Source organism: Etheostoma spectabile, chromosome 15 (genome assembly GCF_008692095.1).
Source record: "Etheostoma spectabile isolate EspeVRDwgs_2016 chromosome 15, UIUC_Espe_1.0, whole genome shotgun sequence".
NCBI classification, from domain to species: Eukaryota; Metazoa; Chordata; class Actinopteri; order Perciformes; family Percidae; genus Etheostoma; species Etheostoma spectabile.
The window spans coordinates 7,316,598-7,324,217 of record NC_045747.1 but is presented as its reverse complement, the minus strand read 5'-3'; positions in this window follow the sequence as shown (position 1 = coordinate 7,324,217).

Genomic DNA, 7,620 nt, shown 5'->3' with positions numbered 1-7,620 from the left:
TTTAATCTCAATGAGTTTTCTTTCTGGTTAAATAAAGGTAAAATAAAATAAATAAAAATCTTGTCCCCATGAAAATCCCCCAAACAGATTTCAACATCAAACAAAAATAATATATTCCATTTTTCTGTCATTCATCACTGTATATTCATTTCAAAGAAACAATCTTCAGAGACGGGCCTGTCAAAAATAATTTCTGGTCTCTCCTCCTCAGATAAAGAACCCTGAATATTCTTTATTTTGTTAACTATTGGACTTTTAGCCCTTTTTTTAAGATGTTTTCAAAATACCCACAATTGTCAATGTATATTTATTTTTTATTTGTTGTGGCTCAGATGAGGGGTCATACAAGAAATTAGGAATGGAAGTGGATGTTTGTTATTTTTGTGTTTTGTCTCAAAATAATAAACACTTACATTAACCCCATGTTGGCTCTTCTATCTGCTCTTTACATAGCTGGTAGCCCACATTGTGATATGTTGTCCCATTGATCCAGTCCAATGGTGATTTGAAAAACCGGCATAAAAGTAAGACTGATTACCTGATCCTGAAAAGCAAAAAACGGGATTTCCAAATCCAGATAATTTTGATCCCGATTAAATGTTTTGAACAACTGGCTGAGAGATACAGCTGTGGCAGGTGTTGCTGCCAGGCAAAATGTTGCCACACCGGTGACTTCAGGGGAGTGGGAGGATTTCCAAACTGTGTGGTTTTCCGTCATCTCCAACTCAGGCAGCGCCTATGGTGTCTGTTGAAGGCAAGCTGCAGGCTACCGGTGAGAGAACATTACCCTGCGTCTCTAGTTACATGCTACCAGCCAGTTTTTTAAGTTGTTGGGGGGTGGAGAGAGAAAAAATACTGGGGGAAATCGCCGATCCTGCTTCTTATTTGGATAGTCAAATCGAGAGATCATTTCAATCGATTTTCAATTTTAAAAACAAAATTGTGACACCCCTAGTATAGACATGATGTATCAGTGCATCTGGTGGGTATTGTACATGAGTACTATTGTGCAGAGACAGAGGGGAATGTCCAGCTGTTTCAGTACAATAGAGATGCTATCAAGTTCAGTGGAATAAAACATAATATGCAGACAGCCTTAACTCTACAGGAGAAAAGCACAGAGGCTGTGACGTGAATAGAACAATAAGAAGATACACAGAGTGGAAGGAGGAGACACATTATAGTGTAGTATTATCTGAAAATCCTTTCCCAGAAACCCATCTGGCAAAGGCTCTTAACTGAAACCTCATCCAGCGTGACTCGAATAAGTCTGTAATGTTTGTTTTTTTAGGTGTTAGCTTTTGTGCTAACCAGCGCAGTGGTTGCTGACACTTAACAGGAAACTATTCAAATGATCAATTAGTCATTAAGACCGTCTAGTAAAGTGTAAAAAAAAATAAGTTAATTTAAAAGCTCACAAATTATTCAGTCAAAGACACACAAACAGATCAGGGATGTGTGGGAGAAGTTTCCATTAATCATTTCTAAAACAAAATAAAAAAATAAAAAAAAGTTTGTTGTTACTGGAAGCATGTCAATCCATGGGTCACGTTTCTTTAGAGTTGATCAAAAGACAAAAGTGGCTGTAATACATCAATAAAGAAATCTTAGCTAAAGATTCATGTTGAAATCCTTAAATATAATAGCTAGTCTGTTGGTTCTTTATTATTTAAAGCAGATGACAAGATGTCAAAACCAAAGGAAAGGAAAAACACAGGAGAAGAAAAGTAAGTGTCTTATATTTTTACCTTGAAATTCTTTTATGTTTAACAAACACTTGATCCGTTAAGAACAACTGATCCACTACAGAATCTCTGGTGAGTCATGCTATTTGACTTTGTCATAATACACTCTGCCGACAGTCTAGCTCAGAACAAGGAGCGGGGCACCGCAATTCCCAGCTCATATTTTTAAAGCAAAGCAATCAATAGAGTCATATGAAAATGTGTGTGTAAGCTGTTCAGTTGTAAGACACATACAAGCCTTGTACCGTCTCTGAGGGACTTCTCTTGAGAAGCTTGAAATGGAAAAGAAAAATTTGAGAATGTATCTCACTTTACCAGGTCATTTCCTGAACATTCAACCTTGGACACGGAGCCAGTGACCACATCTTTGAAATGATGTTGTCAACTCCTGGGGGGCAGAAAAGCAACCTCTCCGACGTCAAACAGCGAAGTATATATTGTCCGTTTCACACTGATGAAAAACCTCTGGAGGGCAGTTAATCCAAGACCCGAGTGATATTAGCCTGACCTTGAGCCGCTACAAAACACCCGAGAGCGGCATTGTTAGCATGCATCACAGATGTCTTTGGTCCCAGATTATATAGACCCCAAGACAACAAAGTAAACAGCATTTCTACCTGGCCTAATGAGGCACGACAAGCCATTGATCTCAGGTTGAGCAAACATCAATATTACCTCATAGTGGTGATGGGGCTAGTGACAATCAAGAGAAGGAATTTTTCATATTGCTCTTTGATATGGAGAGCCAGTTCCGGGGCCAGCTTGAAACAGCAGCTTGCAGATGAGCTGCGTGCGTCTTTGCAGAGAAATCATTTTCAAAGTGCTACAGTTGTTGGAATAAACAGTTGCAAATGTATTTGCAATCCTTCAAAAACTGTTCAGATGTTTAAAGTTGGGACGCAACGATTATAGATTTAAAAAAAATATATAATAATCACTGTATCCTGATTCTCACGATTATTATGCATTAATACATTTTACTGTTAATGAAATTGCATGAACACTCTAGATTTACATGTGTTACTTATTGCTGCTTTTTGAAACAGAAATAACAGTAGCATTTTTGAAAATGATTGTATGATCAATCAACCTTTTTATTTTAATTCATCTGAAAAGTTTAGAAACTAGAGATGAATTCGTTACACAACAAACAAAGGTCAAGTTAGTAACAACAGCGCTGTCCTTCGGGCCCTAAACAAGCAAAAAACGGCCCCGTTTATGAAAGTTGGAGGAGCTGCTGGACAAGATGCAGCTGTCACAGGGAGATGAGCCATAGGGGGGACGGCGCCTTTGAGCCTATTGGTCAGAAGTAAGGGCCTAAAATGCCCAAACAATAATCTTAAAAAATAAATAATTTGCAGCAGTAATCCAGCATGGGGACAACATTGTATATCACTGACAGTCAATACCCGCATGACCAGACCAGTGTCTGATGTACAGTATATGTGTGCGCAAACGTGAATGTTGTCGAGGTTGCGCATGTTGTCCAGGAGGTTTAATAAGAATTGCACACACACTGCTACACACAACGTGCAGTTAGTTATTCACTCGGTGTAGCAGAGCGTTTCAATTAATTAACCGTGAGGTTTTAAAGCGCGGTTATAGTGAAATCGGTTAACCGCTGAACCCTTAGTTTAAAGTGACAGATGTAGAGAATAAGAGTACTGTTGATTTGTGTTGAATATCTTGAGTCAATATTGTAAGTAACAGAGGTGTCAAGTAACAAAGTACAAATACTTCATTACCTTACTTAATTAGAAATTTTGGGTATCTATACATTACTGGTGGAATTATTTTAGGCAGACTTTTTACTTCTACTCCTTACATTTTTAAGCAATTATCTGTACTTTCTACTCCTTACATTTAAGAAATGGCCTCGTTACTCCTATTTCAGTTCAGGTTTCCATCCAGCTTGTCATCAATAAAAAAAAACACCATAATAAACTAAAACCTACATATTCATATACTATTCTGACACCCTATTGGTTTGCACTTGATCCATCACACCTGCACATGACACAAATCCCGTCACACTCCAGTAAGGTAATAGTCGTATGTAGCCTCCGAACATCTCCCTGGCAGAGACAAGAGAACTTGGGCAAAATGTCCCAGCCAAGCACCATCGAGGAGGTCGGTAGCCAGGCCGACCAGCCAACCCTTCTACATCCCCGGCCACACCTGAAAGAATTTTTCAAAAGTGTTGGATGCAAAAACAACTTTTCAAATGTGTTGCAAGGTCTGCGCAGCCAAGTACCACAAGCTAATATTTTACAAAACTTGCTTCGCCAATAAAGCATATTGATATGTTTTTTTTTTTTTTTTTTTACCCCTTACATTACTTTTACTCAAAACCAGTACTTTTACACTTTTACTTAAGTAGTAAAGTAAAAGTAGAGTAAAAAGCTTGAGATGATACACTAACTTTTACCGAAGTCTTGAGCCCTAGTATCTATACTTCTACCTGAGTAATGAATATGAATACTTTTGACACCTCTGGTAAGTAAGTTAAGTCCTTTTCGGAAGGCTTTATTGGCTGAACTATAAGCAGAAATACAAAGAAATTAAATGAGTGAGAGAGAGGAAGCAAAAGATATTAAATGTGCACACCATATTTACTCTTCACTCTGCTACGGTTTGTTTTCTCTCCATTATGTTCATTTCAGTCTCTCTCGGGTTTTTTTTTTAATCTCGTTCTGGAGCGGTCCTCAAAAATGCAACCGTTTCATTCCCCCTTCAAGGAGCAGGAGTGCCGAGCTGTTGTAGAGCAGTCCCTCTTTCATTTGGTTTGGTAAAACTGCTGACGTCTCCAAAAAGAATTTACAAAGTTGAATTAACATCGTTGTGCCTCAAAGACAAGTGGCGAATTTGTTAAATTGGTTATTCAGCAATCCATTTACACTCACAAGGAGAGAGTGGTAGTGACCTTTGGGCAGTAGTGGATGGTAATTAAGTACCATTTACTCAAGTACTGTACTTTACAATTTCGAGGTAACTTTATCAGCACTCGTGTTTCCAAAATGCTAAAACTAAGCATCAAAACAAGGCAGTTGACATAAATTTTATATTGGCAGTAATAGAAGTAATATTTTAAGGGTTAATTTCCTGCAGGCATACTCTATGAAAGTGCTAATCCCCAGAGGTTACCGTTTTATCTGGAAATCTTCTTCCTCTCACTGTATTCCCTTCACTTAATCTTCTCCCATCCCTATCTTTTTATTACTTAAATGAAGTAGAGACGACTGGATTCCTTCTACACTCTTTGATGGTGAATGCACTTTGACTTTGAATACAAATGCCACCTTTCATTAATGCCTTTGCAAGTGATCAAAATAATGTATTTCTTACATTCAACCTGCCAAAGGTGTTGTGAATGTACTGCACAGAATGGCATAGCCGATTATACGAGACGAAAATAATAGAGGTATGTCTCTAGAAATCCAGAGTAACTTATACAAAAAGCTCGACAACTCTGCCTGTATTTTCTACCCCTTAATGCTGGCTTAAAGTGGGAAATGCAAATCACCTCTTCAAAGAAAGCAACAATGGGTTGAGGATTTTTTTCCCCCCCAAGAGGTTTAGGTTCATGCATCCTCTCAATGTCTTCACATTAATGGACATGCACATATTCAGTGGCCCTAAAGTAGGACTCCGCTCCCTCGATTCAAAAAGAGATAATGTTCTCCAGAGGTCCCGACGTCTGAATTGTGTTGCTCTATTATGGCTGTACAACAATACCGGACAATTGCAGAGTAGGCGTCATGTGTCGGACACTTAGCATGGCTCTGGAAACCAGGCAGATGGTGGGAGACAACACTGCTGTGGATGTGTCTCATCAAAAGCAAGCTTGCACCATCACCATGCCATGTAAGGCTGAAAAAGGGAATCAAAGTCCCTGTATTGTGACACAGTGTAGATTAGCTGCACTTTTGCCACTTTCCCACTGCTAGTACCAGTTCTACTTTGCTCTACCGCGGTGCCCTGTGCTTCGTTTTCCATTGCAGATTAAGTACCGCCTCATACGTGAGGTGAGCATGGCGATTACTTATGCTGTTATTGTCTCCATACCATCTACAAGTTTGTGTAATTGGCACCTTTACACTTTTTGGGCTTATGACTTAATACTATTTACTTTACAATGGAACTACGTACTTTCCTTAAATGACTGTGAGACACACACACCACATTCACCCAAACACACACACAACACACACACACACACACACACACACACACACACACACACACACACACACACAACGCCTTAAAACGCTTTCATAAGCCCCTTTCTGACCAAGCAGTTACAGGAACTTAGTTATAGGTCCACTTCCAAAACGGTTCTTCTAACTACTCTCCCCCAAAACTGGTTTTGTCATTAGTATTCACACTGGCCAAGTGGCCATAGCAACTGGTAGAAGGGGTAAGGGAGTAACGCAAGCACGGCAACGGTCTTTATAGCGTCACCACTTGACTTTAGCGCCACACAAACCCCCATTTGCGCTAGCTCACTGGAGATTTTCCCAAAGATTTTAATGTTTCTTATGGATCCCTTCAGGTCCCTCTGCACCTCCTCGGAAGGTACATGGCCAGCAGCACCTGCACCTCCGCATCAGTCCACTTTTCAGAGTTCAGCATTCCGTCCATTCTCGTAGTATGTTTTGCTCACATAGATGGCATGGCTTTTACAGATGGCGTGCTGTGGGGGCGTGACTAGATTACTATTTGGAAAAGGGAAAGACCCTGCCCCCAAGTAGGAGCTGAAAGTGTTACAGGAACTGCAGTCATTTAATAATCCCCAAATTGGTCCAGGGGGAAAACGAGAAAAAAAGGGTTCTATGAACGTTAGGTTCTAGGAACTGCAAAAATCCCTCTGGTCGGAAAGCGGCTTTAGTTGTTCTGCTGACTTATTATCCTGACGCATCTTCGCTCTGCTCCATCCTCCTCCATCCTTATTAGTTAGCTATTTACTCAGGCTGTTAAAGCAGAGGGAATTCACTTTCATTTCAAGAAGCTTTACTGCAAGAAGACAGCTGGCTAGGAGTCCTACCCAGGGATCCTGACTACTCGTCCAAGCATTAAACTCAAAAGTCTTACCACTTGATCCAGGGATTCAAAGAAAAAGAAAAAAAAGCCTGTGCTGGTTATCCCTTTTGGCTGTGCTCTGGATGTACATCAGTACAGGGCAGATAAAGGAATGAGCCTCCATTAGCTGCTGAGAGTTATTGTACTGCTTTAATGAGAGAACTTGAGAAAAGATGAGTATGAGTGCTCTAGCATTTCAATTATCCCTTCTGGATGTGTTTTAAGACGTCACTCCTGTGGACATTCAAAAAAAAAAAAACTGAAGAGGAAAAATAAAACAGTTTGGTTATTAAAATCCAACTTGTGACCGCTGCTGAGGGTTCACAAAGGGGCAAGAAAACTAAAGTATGAGGTATAAGGAATGTAAAATAGCAGGCTGAGGTACATGAAGTTGCAAGGAAGCCATCATTACCAGGCAACACTCTACACATACAGAGACCTCAGACCTTAGTCTTTCTCCTAACAGAACATTTCTCTTTGTTCTTCTATACTGCAGATGTCATAGGACTAAATATAAAAACTGAGTGAATACTTACTGCATACATACTGTACATGGGGAAAATAATCTTCAAACTTTTTGTCAGCTGTAACCAATAGTGCATTAGAGTCATAAATGACTGGGTATTTGCAGTTGTACATGTTGGTGAATGGTGACACTACCAAGAAGTTGGGGAGCTCTTATAATTGACTTGAGTACGGCATGTGGGTAGCTCAGCTGGTAGAGCACACACCCATATATAGAGATTTACTCCTCGCAGCCGCGGGTTCGATTCCTGTATGTCATTCCCCCTCTCTC